This window comes from Dama dama, chromosome 24 (genome assembly GCF_033118175.1).
Source record: "Dama dama isolate Ldn47 chromosome 24, ASM3311817v1, whole genome shotgun sequence".
Lineage (NCBI taxonomy): Eukaryota > Metazoa > Chordata > Mammalia > Artiodactyla > Cervidae > Dama > Dama dama.
In genome coordinates this window covers 36763846-36788424 of record NC_083704.1, presented here as the reverse complement: position 1 = coordinate 36788424, position 24579 = coordinate 36763846, and the positions used below count along the sequence as shown (strand labels likewise).

Below are 24579 nucleotides of genomic sequence, written 5' to 3'. Positions count from 1 at the left end.
TGAATGAAAGGAAAACAATACCAATATGACTGCTTAACACACATACACCTGTAGTGCAGGAAGGCACATAGTTTACTGGTAAGTTTAATCTGGTATTTCAGAAACATTGGACAGATAAAGATCTATTTCCCAGGTTCACAGTGGTAAAAAATCAGGCTGCCAGTACAGGAAGACATGGGTTTGATCCCTGAGTCAGGAAGATCCCCTGGAGGAGGAAATAACAACCCACTCCAGTATTCTTGAACTGAACTGAACCAGTATTCTTGCCTGGAGAATCCCAGGGACAGAGGAACCTGGAGGCTAGTTCATGGGGTTGCAAAGAGTCAGACACAATTGAGCAACTGAGCGTGCACACGCTTCTTATAAACAATTATTATATTGAGTAAGTATACAATGTATTGGTGTAGACTGACCATCAGATCTACTTTGAAGTATCGCTCTGATTTTCACCTCACTCCAAATCTTTATATGTATTTTAAGAAGAAGTTGTGAGAGTGTTTATCAGTGTGTGCTACTCAGATTCTATTCTAAATTTGACACCACAAGGGAAGACTCTTAACTGAGCATTTACTCAAATGATGATGAATGTCAAGTCAGTGGAGTCTGAAATAAGGAGACCTTAATGTATGAGAGCAGAAAAATAATCTTTTCTAACTAAACAAGGCTCTCATCTAAGCTTCACTGCATTTATTGTTTTCCTTTTCTTGAAGAAGAAAAAAATTCTATTATGGATCCAGTAGTACTTTTATTATTATTTTTTTCATTTATTTTTATTAGTTGGAGGCTAATTACTTTACAGTATTGTAGTGGGTTTTGTCATACATTGACATGAATCAGCCATGGAGTTACATGTATTCCCCATCCTGATCCCCCCTCCCACCTCCCTCTCTACCCGATCCCTCTGCGTCTTCTCAGTGCACCAGGCCTGAGCACTTGTCTCATGCATCCAACCTGGGCTGGTGATCTCTTTCACCCTAGATAATATACATGTTTCGATGCTGTTCTCTCAAAACATCCCACCCTCGCCTTCTCCTACAGAGTCCAAAAGTCTGTTCTGTATATCTGTGTCTCTTTTTCTGTTTTGCATATAGGGTTATCGTTACCATCTTTCTAAATTCCATATATATGTGTTAGTATGCTCTAATGTTCTTTATCTTTCTGGCTTACTTCACTCTGTATAATGGGCTCCAGTTTCATCGATCTCATTAGAACTGATTCAAATGAATTCTTTTTAATGGCTGAGTAATATTCCATGGTGTATATATACCACAGCTTCCTTATTCATTCGTCTGCTGATGGGCATCTAGGTTACTTCCATGTCCTGGCTATTATAAACAGTGCTGCGATGAACATTGGGATACATGTGTCTCTTTCAGATCTGGTTTCCTTGGTGTGTGTGCCCAGAAGTGGTATTGCTGGGTCATATGGCAGTTCTAATTCCAGTTTTTTAAGAAATCTCCACACTGTTTTCCATAGTGGCTATACTAGTTTGCATTCCCACCAACAGTGTAAGAGGGTTCGCTTTTCTCCACACCCTCTCCAGCATTTATTGCTTGTAGACTTTTGGATAGCAGCCATCCTGACTGGTGTGTAATGGTACCTCATTGTGGTTTTGATTTGCATTTCTCTGATAATGAGTGATGTTGAGCATCTTTTCATGTGTTTGTTAGCCATCTGTATGTCTTCTTTGGAGAAATGTCTGTTTAGTTCTTTGGCCCATTTTTTGATTGGGTTGTTTATTTTTCTGGAATTGAGCTTCAGGAGTTGCTTGTATATTTTTGAGATTAATCCTTTGTCTGTTGCTTCATTTGCTATTATTTTCTCCCAATCTGAGGGCTGTCTTTTCACCTTGCTTATAGTTTCCTTTGTTGTGCAAAAGCTTTTAAGTTTCATTAGGTCCCATTTGTTTATTTTTGCTAAAAATATGGAATGCTTCATGAATTTGCGTGTCATCCTTGCACAGGGGCCATGCTAATCTTCTCTGTATCGTTCCAATTTTAGTATATGTGCTGCCGAAGCGAGCACCCAGTAGTACTTTTAAAGTGAAAGAATCTTCATTTTTGTTTTGTATTTTATTACACTGCAGCTCTTCTATAAATTAGAAATGATCGTGACGCTATGACAATTTACTGACATCATAAATATGAGATTACTTTGTAATAGTGTTACTGATTTCTCTTCTGTAAACGCTCATCTTCTGTATTTCTGGTTCCCTAGAGGAGACAAAGGATGACTCTAGCATCTCACATTTTAATAAATTTATTAATACATATTTTGAGAAAAATGGTCCACTGTTTCTTTCTTCTCCCCTTAAAATCATATGATAAAATTGTCAACTATTCTTAATCACAAACTGTCATTTTCTGCTGTTGAATGTTGCATTTCAGAGTATAGTTCAGTTTTGAGCATATTGTGATTCTAATGAAAACACCATTTTTATATGCTTCTTTTAAACTTGGGGGCAAACAAAAAGAGCTTATACAGGCAAAATAGACTTTTTGCTGGTTTTACATGAAAGATGCTTGGATCTCACATGTTATTAACACTAGTACTTTTTAAGGAGACTCTTTTCATGGAACAGTATTCAGTGCAATTGTTAAAATAACCTTTGCACTTGTCAAGGGGAATAACGAGGCATCAGACTGCTATTTTTCAAATTATGCAGCATCGATTTCATGTAGACAGCCATGGAACATTCTTCATATGTTTGCTATGTGAAAATGTAAATTCTTAATTCAATAATTTTTCTCCGGCTCCTCCCACCCTTGCTTTATCTTCATTCCTCCAGTTCTTTGTAGGAAATTAGGGGACTCATTATTCATGGGTCAGGAAGAATTCAATGAATCATGAAGAAAAGGTAATTTATGAAGGCAAGTCACTCTTTCATCTCCATTGTGCATAAATAATAATTTATTGTTGTGATACAATGACCTGTTTTCTATTTATAATTTTGGCCCTGAGAAAAATTAAGTGCAACATAATTTCCATGTGAAAAGATCAATTTATGAACCACCTGTCTATCAAAGGCAAGCGTCGTTTGGAAGCAACTGACTATGCCCATGAATTGCTTTGTTTCTTTGTTTTGGAAGCATAGAAGCTCAAAGTTATGACATCCACTTATGCTCTTTGACAAAGAAAATGATTTTAAGAGTGAGCATTAAAATTATTTATTTCAAAGCAGAGTTCTTTTTGGATAGTATGTATTGGTTTGACACTGTAATGTTCCTAAAAAGGTATACATAGTTTTTTTCCAAAGGATATATATCTAAATTATGTGATGTATACAGCAATACCTTCCTACCAGAAATGCAACTCATGACATGGTTTTTTAGTTGAAGTTTAATAAAGCAATTTGCTTCTTGATACTTTCAAAAGCTATAGCATCAATTTAGTCTGATCAACAATTTTGTTCAAATCTTCATGTGTCAATTTAGCTAAAGTGAAAGTGAAAGTCACTCAGTAGTGTCTGATTCTTTGTGACCCCATGGACTGTATAGCCCATGGAATTCTCCAGGCCAGAATGCTGGAGTGGGTAGCCTTTCCCTTCTCCAGGGGATCTTCCCAATCCAGGGATCAAACCCAGGTCTCCTGTATTGCAGGCAGATTCTTTATCAGCGGAGCCACAAGGGTGGGGGAGAGAGACAAAAACCAAGTCTGTGTACAAATGGTGCTAAGTGCTGTGAGGGAAAAGTAAAGGAGATGATGAAAGAATAACAGAAGAGTCAGTCTTCTGAAGAGTTGGACAGGGGATCCAACTTTCCCTGAGGAAAGTGATATGTAAGCTGAGACCTGGAGGGTGAGAAGAAGCCAGCCAGATGATGAGACAGGAGAGGAACAATCTAGGCCAGAGGAACAGCTTGAGTAAAGCCTGAGGTGGGAGAGCAGAGTGCATGGAAAACCAAGAGAAAACCAGGGTGCTTACAGTGGTTTGTGAGAGGGAAAAGAGAGGATGAGATGAGATGGGATGGGAGATGTGTATAGGCAATGCACTGGAAGGTTCTTTGCAGTTGGCATCTGCAAACTAACATAGATTTCAATCCTGAACATCTCTGGAGTTCCACTGGATTTTTGGTTACACATCAAGAATGTCGTGAGACCATCAGAGGAGGGTGGACCCAGAGGAGCAGAGAAGATTCCTCAATGTAAATATTGAGTCAGAGATATTATACAAATATGGAGTATTTTAAATCATTATTTTGAGTTTATAAGGAAAGAAGTGAAGGAAGAGACTTTATATCCTAGTCAGGGAGATCATAGTGGGATAGAATTTAGGAGTTCTGATGCCAAATTCCAGGATATCAATTCAAGTACAAGTATTTTAAATTTTGAATTGTTGATTAGAGGAGTATTTTATTCTTAACATTGTTTAGGATTGTTAGAGCCTGTTCCTGATTAAAAGTAGACAGAATTTTTATTGATTTTACTATTGTTTTTAAATCCTCTACAGAAAATCCACCCCTTTATTGATTATATCCAGGCTTAATGCAGAATTCCCAGGTGGCACTAGTGATAAAGAAGCCACCTGCCAATGCAGGAGACATAAGACACACAGGTTTGATCCCTGGGACGGGAAAATCCCTTGGAGGAGGAAATAGAAACCCATTCCAGTGTTCTTGCCCGGAGAATCCCATGGACAGAGGGGCCTGGCGGGCTGCGGTCCATGGAGTGGCAAGAGTCGGACACAACTGAAGCGACTTAGCACACACACAGGATTCATGCACCCACTCTGTTACCCCTCTGTTTAGAAATACTAAATTGGAAAATTTTTTATTTCTGCCAAGAAGTCAGTTTAAATTTAGAATCTGAGAAGAAAAGGCCCTTAATTCTCTAAAATTCACAAATTCTAGAATTCCCCAAGAAAAAACACAGAGAAAATTATAAATTCTCACTAAAATCTAATGGAACACTCATTCCACTTTTCATGAAATGGTAATAAGGTAATACCTGATTTATTTAAAATACTGATGAAAATTATTTATGTTAGATAAAAGGTATCACTGCAAACGCTGTGAGCACTTGGAATCACACTTTGAGCTTAGAGCACTGATTCTCAAGCTTTTTTTATCTCAAGAGTTCTTTACACTCTAATATTGAGAACCCCAAAGGGCTTGCCATAGAAGATTCTAGAAAACAGTAGAACACAAAAGCACATATTCTATTTGCCACCAGATTTGTAATATCATCACAAATCATGAAGCCTCTGGAAAACACCTCTATGCTCTCATAAGATAATGGTTGTAGAAAAGACAAATAATATCTTAGTATTATAATAAAAGTAGCTTTGACTTTATAAATCCCTAGAGTTTTGGACATCTGCTTTAGAAATTCCCAGACCACACTTTGAGAAATGTTGACACAGAGGTTGACGATATAGTCTTTGGACAACTGAAGTTCACCTCCTAGCTGTATCATTACTGAGATTCTTGGAGAGCTGATATCTTTAGCTGTAAGATGGGTACTATAATACTTATCTCACAAGCTTATGGTGAAGTGCATGCGTACATGTTAAGTCTCTTCAGCCATGTCCAACTCTTTGCGACCCTATGGACTCTAGCCTGCCAGGCTCTTCTGTCCAAGGAATTCTCCTGGCAAGAATACTGGAGTGGATTGCTGTGCCCTCCTCCAGGGGATCTTCCCAAGCCAGGGATTGAACCTGAGTCTCTTAAATCTCCTACACTGACAGGCAAGTTCTTTACCACTAGCACCACCTGGAAAGCCCATTATGATGAGGGAAATATGGTAAATTATAGCTAGTATATCAGCTAGGAATCTTGGGTTGTAAACAACAGGAAACTCAATCCAACTTAGCTTAAGAAAAGCAAGCATATTTAATCACTCACAACTTAAAAAGCCCAGTGGAGTTTTTATTTATTTGTAGCCCACAAGGTAGCTCAAATGTGGTGCAGTGTGGGAGACCAGGATTCAATCCCTGGGTTGGGAAGATTCTCTGGAGAAGAGCATGGCCACCCACTCCAGTATTCTTGCCTGGAGAATTCCATAGACAGAGGAGCCTGGCAAGCTACAGTCCATGGGGTTGCAAAGAGTGAAACATGACTGAATGACTAACACTTTCACTATAACCTTTTGATACAGGATTCATGGAATCATGCGTAATCTAGATCTGTATCTCACTCTCCTCTGTGTATTGGTTTTGTCCCCAGAGTGACTCAGCTCATCGTGAAGCAACGGCTGTAGAAGTTCCAGGCCACACAGTCTCCCACCACATCCTCCAGCTAAAGGTAAGTTATCTTTTCTGATGGCTTCCATGGAAGAGGGAAATAGCTCCTTTTTTCAGTACATGGAATTGATCCTTTTTGTTTACACATCCATTCCCAAATCACCGTGGTCGGAAGAAAGAAATACATTTGTTTGGATGTGAGGGGAGCCCATTCCCAGAAGGGTAAAGTCCATCCTACCTAAACCTTATGGCTACAAATAGGAAGCATTGATTCTCCAAAAGAAAAGTGGATGTTTTTGGTGGTAGAAGAGAGATATATGCTGGGATAAAACAAATAGCCAAATGTAAAGTATAGGATAGAGTAGCTATTCAGAAATACTGACATCTTTATATTTCTAATTCAACAAGTCTTTTCATGGTCCTCACTTCTGGGTTAACTGCACTGGTGAACAGCATGAAACATCTCTGACCATATAGTAGTGCATGGTGACAGTCATAGAGGAGACACTTTATTTAGTCAAACCAGCAGGAAATCCTGACTTCCATAGACTGTCAATCTCAGTAAACATCATTTTAAGCTTTAAGGAATGTTTCAGTCTAATAGTTCTGAAAGGGCCAAAGAGACTGTCTCTAAAAGGAAATGAAAACTGCACTGAAGAGCAGAAAGGCTGTCAGGGGAAAAGATATGAGTTCAGGTGTTTTGTATGCCGTGATGGGATTCTGGCAATCAAATGCCGAAGATGAAAATACAAGAGTTCAACTTTAGTAAATAAGTTGTGGCTCCAGGGAAAATCTGGATGCCTGCATCAAAGGGGGCCATATTTTGTAATCAGCTTTGTTCCTACATCAAATTTCCTAGGTCAGTTGTTTTCCTGTAAAATATCGTTCATTTTGGTGCAAAGGTTCGAGCACTTAAAAGGCACATATTGGTAAATGGCACTATTTTGAGCATGTTGAGTGATTCTGTATGTGAAAGGATGGGATTCTGACATATCACAAGTATCTAACCTTAGTGTGAATCATAAAAACAGAGAGATCAAAGTTGATATGATATCTCTAAATATCATTATTTATCAATAAGTAGAAAGAGGCACAGAAGGCCTTTTTTCTGTTGGACTTTTTTGTCAGGGTCTTACTTTAGGAGTTTATGGTAGCAACCCCCAATGTTTTCTTCTTTCCAGTAGTTTTGTCTCTAGTCTAGCCCATTCATTCTATTGGGTTGGCCAGAAAGTTCATTCAGATTTTTCCATAGCATTGTACCAAAAAATCCAAATGAACTTTTTGGCCAACCCAATATTTCACTTTTTTGTAAAAGATGTTAAGGCCTGATGAAAGAAAATATATTGGATCTGAGAGACTCGAGAGCTAACCTGTCTGAAACTCTACCTTCTCTTTATTGATAATATGTTCCATTCTCTTTTACACAGTATACAATAGATAGCTGCAAGTTAACCCAGTCATCCATTGATTAGGTCAGCAAATTTATGACTTTCATGGCACAGATCTTTTAGGTATTGCATCTTCATTATAGAAATTTGGAAAATATAGAAAAAATGTAGTTTCAGTAAGAACTATCCATAACCCCACGAAGCAGAGACAACTAGTGCTGTTAATAAAAATAGTTTTGTCTTGATTTGTTCACTTAACACTATATTGTGAACATTTTCCATGTCAATAGAAACTCTGAAAAATTATTGACAATTTAATTTATTGGCTGTAGAGAAAGATGTAAGGATTTACCCTAACCCAGTAGCCATGATCAATATGTGAAAGTTGTTGCTTTTAAAAGAATTCTGGTTAAAAATGTGGAAAGGGGACGTCCCTGGTGGGCCAGTGGTTAAGACTTCACATTCCCAACACAGGGGACCCAGGGTCAGTCCCTGGTCAGGAAAGTAGATTCCACATAACTCAACAGAGAGGTTGCATGCCACAACTAAGACCTGGTGCAGCCAAATTTTTTTAAAAATGCAGAAAGAATGACAATTTTTTAATTACCATTTTGTATTCCCTGATGAAATAATTGATTAAAAAATCATTAGGAGATGAATCAACTGATGAAAGATTGGAAAGGATCAGGCTTTTGCCACCTAAACTTGTTGATCTACTATAACCTGTTAAGAATGAAATAACCAGATATCATGTACCAAGATCTGGAGTAATATGAACACAGCACTGCCCGTAAAATATTCTTGTTTTAAAAAGAAACATATATGACCAAAAGAGTAGCTAAAATTTAAAAGACAGTATGAAGTGTTGCTGAAGGCAAAGAGCATCTCTAACCTTCGGACCTGCTTGTGGAAATGTAAAGTAGTCAAATATTTTGGAAATTGGTTTGGTAGTTTCCTACAAAGTATAATGTGCACTTATTGTGCAATCTTATTGTGCAATCTGGGGTTTACTTGGTAGCTCAGATGGAAAAGAATCTGCCTACAAAACAAGAGACCCAGGTTTGACCCCTGGGTCAGGAAGATCCCCTGAAGGAAAGGGCAACCCACTCCAGTATTCTTGCCTGGGAAATCCCAAGGACAGAGGAGCCTGGCGGGCTATAGTCTATGGGGTTGCAAAAAAGTTGAACACAACTGAGCAACTAACACTCACTCACTCATTGTACAGTCTAACAATTTCATTCCTAGGTGTTTTCCTAAAAGAAATGAATCATTTGTCCATACAGAGATATGTTTAAGGATGTTCATAGCAGCTGGGACTTCCCTGGCAGTCCAGTGGTTATCCAGCCCTGGCAATCCTGTGCTTCTGCTGCAGGGGGTGCAGGTTCGACCACTGGTCGGGGAACTAAGATCCTGTAAGTCATGTGGTGTGGCCAAAAGATAAATAAAATACATTTTTAAAAATTAAAAAAAAGGATGTCCATAACAGATTTATTTGGAATAGTCCCAAACTGGAAACAAAGCAAATGTCTATCAAGAAATTGATGAATAAGCAATTTGTGGCACATTCACACAATGGAAGATTATTTGGTAGTAAAAAAGAAAGGACTACTGTTGTATACCAAAACAGTGATAAATCTCAAAAACATCAAACATTAAAAAAAATGAGAGAAACCAGATATAAAGGAGAATATACTATATGATTCCATTAAAAGAAATTCTAGAATTTTCATGAAATTTGCAACAGTTTGCACACTTATCAGCAACGTTTGAAAGTCCCCATCTTAGTGTACTCACATCATTCACTGAGGCTTACCAGTTTCTAAAATCTATTAATTAGATAGGTAACAATGGCTTCTTCACTTTCTAATTTGCATTTCTTTGTTTCCTAGTAAAGTTGAGTCTTTTTCATTTTCATGTTTTTTTTTGGCGGGGGGTGGGCATTGATTTCTCTTCTTGGAAATTATTGCTCACCTGTTTTTTTCTATTTCTCTATTATCACCATGCTGTGTTACTTATTAACTTGTAAGAATTCTTCATGTATTAAGGATATAAGCCCTGTAATACTTGTGGAAAAAATTTTTTCTCAGATTTTTTCACCTTTTCATCTTATTTGAAGTATCAATATTTTTCTGTTTATAATAATGAAATTTATTGATTTTTAAATTAATTTGTTTATTTTAATTGGAGGCTAATTACTTTACGATATTGTAGTGGTTTTTGCCGTACATTAACATGAATCAGCCTTGTGTGTACATGTGTTCCCCATCCTGAACTCTCCTCCCACCTCCCTCCCCATCCAATCCCTGAATGTCATCCCAGGGCACCAGCCCTGAGCACCCTGTCTCATGCATCAAACCTGGACTGGTGATCTATTTCACATACCGTAATATACTGTTTCGATGCTATTCTCTCGAATCATCCCACCCTCGCCTTCGCCCATGTAGTCCAAAGTCTGTTCTTTACATCTGTGTCTCTTTTGCTGTCTTGCATATAGGGTCATCGTTACCATCTTTCTAAATTCCATATATATGCATTAATATACTGCTGTATTGGTATTTTTCTTTCTGACTTACTTCACTCTTTATAATATGCTCCAGTTTCATCCACCTCATTAGAACTGATTCAAATGCATTCTTTTTAATAGCTGAGTAATATTCCATTGTGTATATGTACCACAGCTTTCTTATCCATTTGTCTGCTGATGGACATCTAGGTCGCTTCCATGTCCTAGCTATTGTAAACAGTGCTGTGATGAACATTGGGATACATATGTCTCTTTCAGTTCTGGTTTCCTTGATGTGTATGCCCAGCAGTGGGATTGCTGGGTCATATAGGAGTTCTATTTCCAAGGAATAGAATTTCTTTTCTAAGGAATCTCCACAGTGTTCTCCATAGTGGCTGTACAAGTTTGCATTCCCACCAACAGTGTAAGAGGATTCCCTTTTCTCTGCACCCTCTCCAGCATTTATTGTTTGTGGACTTTTTGATAGCAACCATTCTGACTGGCGTGAGATGGTAGTTCATCATTGTTTTGATTTGCATTTCTCTGATAATGAGTGATGTTGAGCATCTTTTCATGTGTGTGTTAGCCATGTGTATGGAGAAATGTTCTTTGGAGAAATGTCTGTTCAGTTCTTTGGCCTATTTTTTGATTGGGTTGTTTATTTTTCTGGAATTGAGCTGCATGAGCTGCTTGTATATTTTTGAGATTAATTCTTTGTCAGTTGCTTTGTTTGCTATTATTTTCTCCCATTGTGAAGGCTGTCTTTTCACCTTGCGTATAGTTTCCTTTGTTGTGCAAAAGCTTTTAAGTTTACTTAGGTCCCATTTGTTTATTTTTGCTTTTATTTCCATTACTCTGGGAGGTGGGTCGTAGAGGATCTTGCTGTGATTTATGTCAGAGAGTGTTTTAACTGTATTTTCCTCTAGGAGTTTTATAGCTTCTGGTCTTACCTTTAGATCTTTAATCCATTTTGAGTTTATTTTTGTGAATGGTATTAGAAAGTGTTCTAGTTTCATTCTTTTACAAGTGGTTGACCAGTTTTCCTAACACCACTTGTTAAAGACATTGTCTTTTCTCCATTGTATATTCTTGCCTCCTTTGTCAAAGATAAGGTGGCCATTGGTGCATGGATTTATCTCTGGGCTTTCTATTTTGTTCCATTGATCTATATTTCTGTCTTTGTGCCAGTACCATACTGTCTTGATGACTGTGGCTTTGTAGTAGAGTCTGAAGTCAGGCAGGTTGACTCCTCCAGGTCCATTCTTCTTTCTCAAGATTGCTTTGGCTATTTGAGGTTTTCTGTATTTCCATACAAATTATGAAATTATTTGTTCTAGTTCTGTGAAAAGTACTGTTGGTACCTTGATAGGGTTGCATTGAATCTATAGATTGCTTAGGGTAGTATACTCATTTTCACTATATGGATTCTTCTGTCCCATGAAAATGATATATTTGTCTATCTATTTGTGTCATCTTTGATTTCTTTCATCAGTGTTTCATAGTTTTCTGTATATAGGTCTTTTGTTTTTTTAGGTAGATTTATTCCTAAGTATTTTATTGTTTTCATTGCAATGGTGAATGGAATTGTTTCCTTAATTTCTCTTTCTGCTTTCTCATTGTTAGTGTAGAGGAATGCAAGCAAACATTATTCTCAATGGTGAAAAATTGAAAGCATTTCCCCTAAAGTCAGGAACAAGACAAGGGTGCCCACTGTTACCACTGCTATTCAGCTTAGTTTTGGAAGTTTCAGCCACAGCAATCAGAGAAGAAAAAGAAATAAAAGGAATCCAGATTGGAAAAGAAGAAGTAAAACTCTCACTGTTTGCAGATGACATGATCCTCTGCGTAGAAAACCCTAAAGGCACCACCAGAAAATTACTAGAGCTAATCAATGAATATAGTAAAGTTGCAGGATATAAAATTAACACATGGAAATTTTTTGATCTTTTAAGGGGAATTTATTCCATGCTTTTATTTCTTAGGCAGAAATATAAGAATATTTGCTTAAATTTTCTTATAATGTTTTATAATTTAACTTTTATATTAGCATTTATATTCATTTGGATTTGCTTTGGTATTTGGTATCAAATATAACTTTCATCTTTTTTTGTATATAGATGATTATGCACCACCTATTGGATAATCTTTTCTTCTCTGTTTATCATCTGTCCATCAAATGTCAAGAACTTATATTCTGAAATTAAAAAAAAATTTATACAAATTATAAAAGTAGGGGTTATTGTGGACTACTTACTTATACATTCAGCTCTCTATTATTATGTGAGTACCACATGGTTTAGATATTTATTTGTTGCTATATATTCTGATATTTAATATGGCTTATATTTTTATTCACTATTTTTGAAAATTTTCTTAGCTTTTATCATCCATTTCATTCTCCAAACATTTATTGATTATATTCTGTTTGCCAGGTTTGGTGCCAAGAAGTAGAGATAAAAATCTGAAAAACTAGACAGGCTTTCCATTTTAAAGTTAAAATGTTGAAGTGCAATAACAGCAGATAGTAATTAAATAACTGACATTTAATACTACCCCTGGGCCAGGCACTATTTAAGTATTTTACATATACTAACAGGTTTAATCCTCAAAGCAATCATATGAGGTAAGTTCTATTCTTTTTTATTCATGATAGAAAGTGGGTCCAGGGAATAACTTGCCCAAGGCTTGCACACTCAATAAGTAGCAAAGTCTAAAATCAAAACTGGGCAGTTCTAGATATTGGAATGCTTATATATTGCTGGTAAAAATGTAACATGATGCAGCCATTGTGGAAAACATTTGACAGTTCTTCAAAAAATTAAACATAGTCACCATATGGCTCAGCAACCCCACTCCTAAGTGTATCCCTGAAAGTATTGAAAATAGGTATTCAAATACTTGTACATGAAGGTTCATAGTAGCACTAGTCCCAACAGCCAAACGATAGAAACCGCCCAAATTTCCATCAGTTGATGAATGCAAAAACAAGTATATATAGTGTATGCATATAATGGAATGTTCTTCAGCTGTAAAAGGAATGAAGTCCTGACACATGCTACAACATGGATGAACCTCAAAAACCTGCCAAGTGAAAAAAGCCAGACATGAAAATCAGTCACTTATTGTTACAGACCCTTCTGAATTGGTCCCTAGCAAGGGTCCTCCTGCACAGTGTCATTTGGGCCAACAGAATGAGACCAAGACGAAGTTCCTTTGGTTCAGAAGCAAAGGAAAGCATTGTTTTTTTAAAAATAATTTTATTTATGTATTTACATTTTTGGTTGTGCTGGGTCTTCATTGCTTTGCTCAGGCTTTCTCTAGTTGCAGTGAGTGGGGACTACTCTTCCTTGCGGTGCACAGGCTTCTCATTGTGGTGGCTTCTCGTTTTGGAGCACAGGCTCTAGGCATGCGGGCAGCATGCAGCATGCAAGCTAGTACTTGCAGTATGTGGGCTCAGCACTGATGGCTTGGGGGCCCTTAGAGTGTGGGCTCAGTAGTTGTGGTGTGTGGGCTTGGTTGTCCCACGCCATGTGGAATCTTCCAGGACCAGGGAATGAAACAGTGTCCCCTGCATTGGCAGGCGGATTCTTATCCACTGCACCAACAAGGAAGTCCAGGAAAGCATTATTTTTCAATCAAAGAATGGAGAGCTGTGAGCTCACGCTCTCAAGCATATGTTCTCCTGGAAGGGCTGTGGACTTTATGGGGACCTGGGGGGTAGTGGGGGTGGGCTGCAAAGTTCTTGCGAGTCTGGCACAGGTGTTGGCTTCTCAGATCCAAGCCTCTACACTCTGCCAACCACCGCCATCTTGAATTGCAATATCATGCCCAGAGCTTCTGCACATGGCCCTCAGGGATGAGTGCTGGGTGCAGCCATTTGCCCTAGGATCTCTGGTCTAATGTGCTGAGGGCAAGACCTCTGCCTGGGGCACCTCGTGACCAAATGAAACTAGATGAAGCACAAAAGAAAAGAAAAAAAAAAGGTTAGGCTTTATTTTATTACCCAGAGTATATTTTTATTCCCTGGGGATTGTTAATAGGTCTTGTCAGTGACAATATTGATAAAATTTTATTTCTATGAAATATCTAGGACAATAAACTCATAGAAGGCAGTTTAATGCAGAAGCTGAAGGGAGGAAGCAATTGGGGCGTGACTGCTTAATGGATACAGGAGTTGAAAGTATTTTGAGGGGTTGAAAATATTTTGTAAGAAGAGGGAGATAATGATTGCAAGGCACTGGAAATATACTGAATGCCACTGAACGGTACACTTTAAAATGAGTAATTTTATATCAGCTTTATCTCAGTAAAAAGGGGGGCAGTTTCTTTTTTAGAGTTATTGCTTTCACCTCCTACTCTCCTTCTAAAATGTAGAGTACTAAACCCAAGCTGAGCTGATCCTCGGGGTCACAGATAGCTTTACTGAGAAGCTGATGCTTGAGCTGGATGTGGAAGAACGAGTAGACATTCACCAGATGGGTAGAATGGTTTGTGAAAGCTCAAAGGCAGGAAGCAGAGGAAATTAATGTAATTTGGTGATGACATATATAGGGCTTTTGTGGAAAAGAGGAAAGTGTTAAGAAATGAAGTTGAAGAATGCTATTCAATCAACACAAATCATGCCACTCAACTGCACATTTTCAAAGATCACAAGTTGGAAATCTCAATGGCTTTGAGAGTAACAAATGAAACTCGTGTTGGCTTGGGGGACACATTACTACAGAGATATCCAAACATATTTAGTTGTTGAACTCCAGCATGTAATGATGAACTGCTTATGCATCCCTAGTTGTAGTCTTGGAGCCAACTCCAAACAACCTCAAACACATTGTCTACAAAGGTATTCACTTACCATTCATGCATCTGCACACATATGATTTAATTTTTACTTACCTCATCTTCAACTCAATGGACATGAGTTTGAGTAAATTCTGGGCGTTGGTAATGGACAGGGAGGCCTGGCATACTGCAGTCCATGGGGTCGCAAAGAGTCGGACACAACTGAGCAACTGGACTGAACTGAAGTGAGCAGTCATGGTCAGGGCCTTGCACATTTCTCTTTGGCAGTTAGCAATTTGGGTCCGTCAGCCTGACTTCCAGATGCCCGTGCCTGAGTCTCCTTGCTTCTCCTTGCCTGAGATCTTTCTTTGCCACAAGAGCACACACTTTGCATATGCACAGCAGTCCAGAAATGCTGGGAATTACACCTCTCAAATACACCAGAAATGCTGGGAATTACGTCTTCCCTGGGTGCAGAAGATCCTCTGGATAAGGAAGTGGCAACCCACCCCAGTACTCTTGCCTGGAAAATCCGATGGGAGGAACCTGGTAGGCTACAGTCCATGGGGTCACAAAGAGTCGGACACAACTGAGAGACTTCACTTCACACCTCTCAGGAGCAGTCTTTAACAGATGGCTTTTGGGAGTTGGTGGATACATACCCCAACACCCTCTCCCCTTGCATGAATTAAGTCTGAGGTACACTGTCAGCCTTGTTTCCCAGAGTCTCAGGCAGAATTAAGCCCTGGCTGCTTGCAATGGTAATTTACTTAATAATGTACCCTTTTAAAGAAAAAATTTTCAATTAGCAATAATCGCGCCTCGGATAAACCTCATTGGCTATGATAAAAATTTGTTTTACTGAAGTATAGATGATTTCTGGCTTCTCTAGTGGCTCAGACAGAAAAGAATCCACCTACAATGCAGGAGACCTGCCTTTGATCCCTGGCTAGGGAAGATCCCCTGCAGAAGGGAATGGCTACCCACTCCAGTTTTCTTGCCTGGAGGATTACATGGGCAGAGGAGCCTGACGGGCTCAGTCCATGGTGTCACAAAGGGTCAGACACAACTGAGTGACTAACACACACTAGTTGATTTACAGTGTTGTGTTAATTTCTGCTGTACGGCAAAGTGATTCAGTTGTACATATTAATATATGCATGTGTGTGCTAAGTCGCGTCAGTTGTATCTGACTCTTTGTGACCTCATGGATTGTAGCTCACCAGGCTCCTTTGTCCATGGGATTCTCCTGGTAAGAATGCTGGAGTGGATTGCCAATACATATACATTCTTTTTCATATTCTTTCCCATTACGGTTTAATCACAGGATATTGAATATAGTTCCCTGTGCTGTACAGTAGGGCCTTTATATTCTATTTATTCTATTCTATTTATAATAGTTTGCATCTACTAATGCCAAACTTTCAATCCATTCCACCCCCACCATCCTACCCTTTGGCAACCACAAATTTGTTCTCTATGTCTGTGACTCTGTTTCTCTTCCATAGATAAGTTCTGTAATGACATGTTTTAAATTCTACATATAAGTGATATCATAGTATCATCATATTATATGGTGTTTGTCTTTCTTTGTCTGACTGACTTAACTCAGTATGATAATCTGTAGGTCCACCTATGTTGCTGCAAATGGCATTATTTCATTCTTTTTATGGCTGAGTAGTATTCCATTGTGTGTGTGTGTGTGTGATGTGGTGTATATATAAACACACCACATCTTCTTTATCCATGCATCTTTCAGTGAACATTTAGCTTGTCTCCATGAACTGGCTATTGTGAATAGTGCTGCTGTGAACACAGGAGTCGAAAATGCTGCCTTCTTTATCCACTTCCTTCTCTTCTTCTCCAGTCCTCTACTTACCTTCAGATCCTTTTCTTAGGATTTTGTCTGCTCAGGGGAAACCCCAAAGTAAGAAATTTCAGTTCATTCACTTCCTGAATATATCGTTCAGTCTCATCAGAAAAAGAGAATTCATTCTAAGTATTCCAAACAGGGGGATTTAATATGAGGAATTGGTTACCAAGAGAAAAGGGGAAATACTCAAATACCAGAAGCTGCTTTTCCTCTGGTTTGAAACCAGTAGCCTCATAACACTCAAGGATGTCTTTATTGACCTCCGGACAAGATAACACGTACTACCTGCTTTCATAGCTCTCCGTTGCTTTAGTTTAACTTTCATTTCTGTGAATATTTGATTCATGTCTATCTTCCTGATTGGATTACAAATCCAAGAAAGTAGACACAACGTCTGTATTTGCTCATGATGGTATCCCCAGAGCCTAGCACAATGTCTAGCATAGAATAAAGTGAAAGTGAAAGTCGCTCAGTTGTGTCTGACTCTTTGCGACCCCATGGACTATAAAGTCCATGGAATTCTCCAGGCCAGAACACTGCAGTGGGTAGCCTTTCCCTTCTCGAAGGGATCTTCCCAACCCAGGAGTCGAACCCAGGTCTCCCGCATTGCAGGCAGATTCTTTACTAGCTGAGCTATAAGGCAAGCCCAAGAATACTGAAGTGGGTAGCCTATCCCTTCTCCAGTGGATCTTCCCAATCCAGGAATTGAACCGGGATTTCCTGCATTGCAGGTGGATTCTTTACCAGCTGAGCTATCAGGGAAGCCCAGGGAGCTCACTGAATACCTGGTAGAAGGAATGACTAGATCAGTGTTGTGCTGAAGCTGCCTTATACCAGCTTGTGAAAACCAATGGAGCAGTTTTCTTTTTAGCCTCGTAACATATTCAGTGATATCAGGTTGGCAGTTCAAGACCAACCATTGTGGGAATGTTTACTCCATAGAAATTGGCAAACACTACAAATAATGATTGTTTTATTAGAGAACCAGTTGTTAAACTTTCCCCGACATACCACTTACCGAATCCTACCTAACAATACAACATAAACAACACATTCATTTCCACACCTCGCTTATGACACTTTTACTGAAGGTCTTAGCATCCAGCTGCACGATTGGCTCATGCAAATTCAAGGATGTCTACTGTATAGTTTTACCGTTCCATTATTTAACAAGTAGAAAGTAGAATCACAAATAGCAAGTTGGGTCAGCAACATGGTCATCACTTCAGGCCTTCATGGACACACTCAGTTCTGGCCTCACAGCCTGCTCAGAAACATGCAGGACTCAGAGAAACGTGTAGCCCAAGCTGTATTTCAAATTTCTGCAAGCCTGAGTGTGTGTTGATGTGACTCCAATCTTTCTCTAGATGCAGTATTTTAATGTGGATTTATCTTTATGCCTAGAAAGTAAGTGCTTTACACAGGAGGCTCAGGTTCTGCCCTGTAACCTTATCTAAGCACCCAGGAGTACTACAGAGAAAATAGTAACTTTACCTACAAGAAGACTGAAATTACTTTGAAGAAAGAGGAAGTTTTGTGAGCATTAGGACATCTCCCAAGACTGCTCTTTGAACCAGTCATTGCAGTTAAGTTGTAAAAGAATATTTTAGAATATGAGGAAATGGTTTAATATACTTTAAATTTAAAAACAGATCTCTTTTTAAGTTTTCAACCCATAGAAAAGCTGGGAAAATACACACAAAAAATTTCTCCTGCCTTTTCTCTGTGTGATGACATTACCATTTTTTCTTACTATTTTTGTATTATCAAGTATATATATATTAATATACATATAATCAGGAAAAGTATATTATGAACTAAAATGCAGCAGATATTTTTTTCTTTAATATCCACTTCCACTCCATGTAATACTAAGAGAGTAGTTACCAGTGTGGTCTGTTCTATTTCTACTTTTAGAGGTGAGCATGTATTTAGGTCTGGGCCAATCATAAAACCACTTCCTCCTTAACTTGGTGATTCACCCAGGGGTATGTGAGTCACTGGAAATTTCACAAACATATGAGCCCTGGAAAGCACCAGTACAAATCCTTTCGGGTGGCTTGAGAGATGAATGTTGGGAGAGAGAAAGTATGTCTCTCTTTGTTGAATTATGAGCTATAGAAATATAGATTTGGGCTGTGAGAAATTTTCTTCCCTTACCTGTGGAAGTCATCTTCTGGGAGAGAAACCAAAATACCAGAAGAAGAGCAATGAGACCCAAACAGTAGCAGTGTATGGCAGCATCTTCAATCTCCTGGATCCACCTGTTCCTGAAGCCAAACCCATCACTGGACTTACAGTTGCTGAACTCATTTGTGGCTTAAGCAACATTCAACCAGGACTCTCTCATTGGTAATTGTAGCTATTTTTACTAAAAACAAAACAGAAAGACTGTGTGTTGTGGCCAAAGATTAATTCTTTGGTGAATAATTACCATTACTTCACACAATCTGCCGCAAAAAAATATGGTCATTTTAATTGAGCATTAATTTTTGCATCAGTGTATAGAAGCAATCCTTTATCACCAAATCTTGAATCCAATGCAATAGGTCAGTTATTGAGTATCAATTTGCTTTGCTTAGTAAATGCTGGGATACACACAGATAACTATGAAGGTTTCCACCTTTGTGGAACTTGTAATTAAATGGTATGGTGGGAGAAGATGAAGCTTGAGGATGAAGGGAGCCATATTTATAGATGTTAGTAATTTACCTGTGGTTTGACAACAGAACATTTTCAAATGGTATTTTGGTGTCACTTGAGACATCAGTTTGAGAGTAGTCATTAAGAATTTGAAGAAAAAGGATTTCAAAATTTTAAGCATAGATGTAATGAGCCTTTTAAAATTCAAAAGTTGTTTGCTACAGATTTTTAAACTGGAAATGAAACAGCTATTGAAGCATCTTACAAGATAAGTATTTCATTGGTTAGAGAAGCACACACAATAGCTGATAAACGAATAAATCCTCTATGGTTGACATTGCTGAATGCCAGCTGCCTGAAAAGTCAGTGGGAGGAATAGCGGCAGTGAGGAATAGTGGCAGTGCCATTTTCCAATGATACAGTAACTCATCGATTAACAAATTTAGTTGCAAACATAAAGACTGTATCAATATCTCATCTATGAAATTGCATTAAATCTTGTGAATGGATGAATCTAAAGACAAGCTGGGCTTGCATTTCTGTGTTATCAGCATCGACTCATCATCACATACTATCTTTTTGGTGAATGCTCAGCAACAAATACAAAACTGTGCTAAAATATTTAAATCTTAAATACGTTTTTGGATTTCATGGTTTAGTCCTGGAACAATAGTTTTGACATTTGTACATCTGGCACAAAAGCAATTGGCCTGAGCTTTAATCAAAGCAGTGGCACCAAACCTTTAGCAATCATTACATTCTTCACTACAATCCATCAGAGGAATAAATAGCAATAATTAATAAAATAAAGTTAACAAATGTCAGTTTCACTTAGGAGTGTCCTCAATGAAACAAATTATTTGTTTTATCGTTAATTTTAATATTAAAAAATCATTATTAAATATTAACCCTCGGTATTCTGTGTGACAAAATGTGAAGTATGCATGAAGCATTTTTGCTGAATTTTGAAGTACTGTAGGTGTCTCGAGGAAAAGCATTTGTGCAATTGTGTGAGTTATGAGCTGAACTAGCTGCTTTTTTCATGCAACAGGATCTCTGATTGAAAAACTACTGTCAGACAAACGATTATCCAGACTTGGATATTTGGCAGACATTTTCTTGCAAATGAACAAAGTTAGACTGTCACTCCAAGGAAAACAACTGACAGTATTTGTTGCCAATGATAAAATTCAAGGTTTCAAGTGAAAATGAGAATTTTGTAAAATATTTATAAGCACCACTGTGAGCTTGATACCAAAAGTTTGATGCCGTGGGTTTTTCTGATGAGAATGGTAGTAATATTTACATAGGTGTGTTTTTTTTGTATTTTAATAAAATGTTCAATAATTAAAAAATCTACATAACTCAGTGAACCAATATGTTCTATGATTTATCCATGATATTATAAAATCATACATGATTAAAAGATCCAAAATTCAAATTAGTCCAATAGGTTGTAATGAAACAGAATGTTTAGTGTAATGAAACAGAAAAGATCACTGATACAGTTTCAGATTCCACATTGAAACTAATCTTTAAGAAACTACCCCTTATTGTCTCATGGTGATAGCAGAGTCAGAGCAAGCTCAGTAGCCCAAGACCATTTCAAGTGTTTTCTTTCATCGTGCCTGCTAAAATCCCATTAGAAAAACAAATCCTACAGTAGACTTTATTTGTCATGTCTCATGAAATGCCCCACTCATAAGGAGCTGGAATAAGGACACTTAAGAATCCAGCACCACTTGAAAGCAGGCTAAGGTAGGAGACTGGTAAAAGCAGAGTCCATTGTTCTTCTAACCCTATCATGTTGATATAAGAAACATCAAAATTAAAAGCTTCATCTTGTAACAGAATTGTATTGCCAGTAGAATTACATTTTGTGTGGGAAATATAAATTCACCAATTGGCTCTGTTATGTACACTTAGATAATCTCTAATGTATCTATCCCGAAAGGAAATTCTAAATTAGGGAGGATCAATAGCTTCACGGGATTCGCCACCCTGTGCAGTATCTAAAGCCGGATAGGAATCGGTGTTAGCAGAGATACCTGCCATGACTGAGTACAAAAGGGAGGCATTGTGTGTGTGTGTGTGTGTGTGTGTGTGTGTGTGTGTGTGTGTGTGTATGTGACTCTTAGCTTGTTTTTGCCTTCGAGATTGAACTAAAGAATCAGTTGTCTTTTATATGAGATACATGTAAGAAATATCACTGACAGAGGTGTATTTTACAGTTCACCTAGAGGCAACTACACAAAATATGATGTAATAATTCAAACAGAAATAAGCAGCACTTATTGAGCTAAATAAAAGCAAACTAAATAAATGTTTCGTTCATTCAAGAAGCATTTATTATAAGCCTACTTTGTCATACAGTATATACCAGCTCCTAGGGAAACCAAGAATTATAAAATTTACCCCAAGTCCCCAGACACCATACAGTCCTAGCCCCAAATGCTTGAAGCTCTATTTTCTGAAAAGGGAAATAGTCCTGGTCTTAGGTAAGTTTTCAAGGACGTGTTGTATGTCAGTACTGCTAAGCAATGATGATGACCCAGAATTAATATTATGGAATTATCTGACCCCAAAGCAACCTTTTAACATTAACAATTAGCTTTCTTTAAAAAAAAAAAAACTTATTTATTTGTCTATGTTTGGTCTTAGCTGTGGGGTCTTTCGTTGCACTGCATGGACCCTTGTTGTGGGATACTGTGGGTCTTAGTTGTGGCATGCAGACATAGCTGCTCTCAGGCCCTGTGGGATCTTAGTTCTCTGACCAGGGATTGAACCTGTGTCCCCTTCATTGCAAGGAAAGTTATTAACCACTGGACCACCAGGGAAGTCCCCACAATAGCTTTCTGTTCCAAGATTGTGCATACTCATGGCACGGGCTCTGAAGGAAATGGTATGCACACGTTCAATTACCTTTATAGGTACAAATTACCCATTGCTGCTTCCTCTAATGAGAATATGACATGTTTACTTGCCTGAAATGAGACCCATTATCCTCTGTAGCAGATGTGTAGCTGGATGGCTTAACATCAGCTCTTGAGCTCTGACAGTTTTTATCCCTCTGTTTTGACATGTCTCCCAGCTTTGAGTTACAAACAGAAGGAATCCCTGTGGTAGCCTTCACACTGCTTGTGCATGTGTGGTGTGATTTCTACCCTGTAATTAATATCTTGGATCCTCACTCGTTGATTTGGCATAGAAAAATAGTAGTCCATATTTGACAGTTGCAGTGTTGACTGGCCAAGCTAATTGTGTTGGAAGGAAATACTTGTTCCTGGTAACTCAGGTCATGATGTAGTCTTTACCTCACTGGTCATGGTTGTACCAGAGCGTGTACTATCTCACCTCTGCAAAGATCTTGAAGAAACCCATTGCAAATGAGTGAATAAGCATAATAAAATGCTTCTGGAAGGTTCTCATTTGAGCCCACTATGTTTATCTATGTAGTTCTGTTTAGCAATCAGATAGGAATATAAATAAGTGCTAGGAAAGGTAATAGTCCGTGGCAGTAACAAATCATCTTGACTCTTGAGTTGCATTTCCTGTTAAAATTTCCCCAGAGGTTTTTGTGTCTAGGAGGCTGTCTGCTTGGAGGCAGCAGCATGAGCTTCGTGGTCAAATAGACATGAATTCAAGTTCTAGGTCCCCATATACTAACTGTGTGCTCTTAGGCAAGATTTTGAACCTGTGTAAGTTGAGTTTCTCATCTATAAAATTACGCTAGTGATGATTGCTTCTCCGGGCTGTTGTAAAGGTTAAATTAGATGCTAAATATAAGGTAATTGGCACCAAGCTGCTGTTCAGTAGATGGCTTTCTCCTTCCTCTTGAGTCTGTATTACTTCGTAGACCATTTGTGTTAAGGGGAGTTTTTGTGGACTCATCAACTTTTTATAATTTTTTCAGTGCCTTTAATAGCTAAAGTCTTTTCAAAATATACATACAGGATGTAAAGTAATTAGCCTCCAACTAATAAAAATAAATGAAAAAAAAAAAACAAAACTAAAATATACATACAGGGTAAAACATTAAATGTTTACGTGCTTTGCTCTATCATTTTTTTGCATTACATCCATGACAATTATTTCTGCTCTCTCTCACCACTCTCTGCTTTTAAGCACACAGGCACTCAAGCCACACACAGCTATTTATCTTCTCCTTTGCTGCCAGTGGGGTGATGTCTCTACACAAGGCAGTCAGGGCTGAAAGGAACAATGACCTGTCATTCCTTTCATCCCCTCTGTCTTCTGGCCACTGACTCCAGCTGCTGCTTTCAAGTCCTTGCTGGGCAGAGCAATGGTGGTTTTAGGATCCACAGAGGACATGATGGCCACTCATCTTTTTCTTCTTGTTCTTTCATAGAGCCCTGGTCATTTTTACCCTGGCAAAATGCTGCGTGGTTATGATAAGCCACATGGTATTTCTGCAGCACGGCCAGCCTCTCTGGTGCACAAACCACCGACTGTCAGCTCTAGCGGCTGCTCATCACTCAGTAGGGCCAAGAGAGTCATTTCAGGCGAGGAGGCTAGCAATGTTTGTGAAGAATGGACACGGAGGGCCCTTGTTTCACACAGTCTAAGCAATAAACCTTTCTCCTCTCTGCTCCCCCAGTAGGGATGGTCCGTAGTATCTCAGCACTCAAAGAGGGTTGATTGAGGCTGACTGTGGCCAGTGGCTACTCAGGGGACTGAGGTAGGGGCTTTTGAGGGGTGTGGTGGTTTCTAAATTGGTAAGAGTCAGTGGGAACTTAAAGGTGGCCGAGATGTATCCAGTGGCAGTTCTTCTCACTCTCCTTCAGTGGGTATGGATGTGGTCAGGGAGAGAAAATTTTCCTGATAACTCTGCACAAATTGAACATAACCTGAAGAACCTTTAAATGGTCCAACTATATATTTCAGCAAAAACAGTTCTTAAGCTGTACAGTCCATTGTACACATTTTGGCAAAGCATATTCTTGGGGAGAAATACCCTGCAAATGGCCCCTATTTTTGTATTTTTCCCCAGTGAATTGCAAAGTAGGGCATTTATAGCTTCTCACTATTTTCTTAAGTACAGTTTTGTTTTTTAAGTGCTGCATTAGGGATTCAGAAGACTTGTATTATTATTGCTGTAGGCAAACAGCCTGGACCATGGAAAGAGTGCAGACTTTAAAGCCAGAAAGATCATGGTTTAGATACTGGCTCAGCTACTCTTTGTTACGTAACACGA

General features: G+C 38.5%; 1 non-coding gene across 1 annotated transcript; it reads right to left on the bottom strand.

Moving 5' to 3' along the window:
* Window positions 1–1918: 1918 nt before the first annotated feature.
* LOC133046359 (U6 spliceosomal RNA) lies at window positions 1919–2025 on the bottom strand. The gene has a single exon (XR_009690489.1). It is a non-coding gene; the product is annotated as a U6 spliceosomal RNA (small nuclear RNA).
* Between the last annotated feature and the right edge of the window lie 22554 nt (window positions 2026–24579).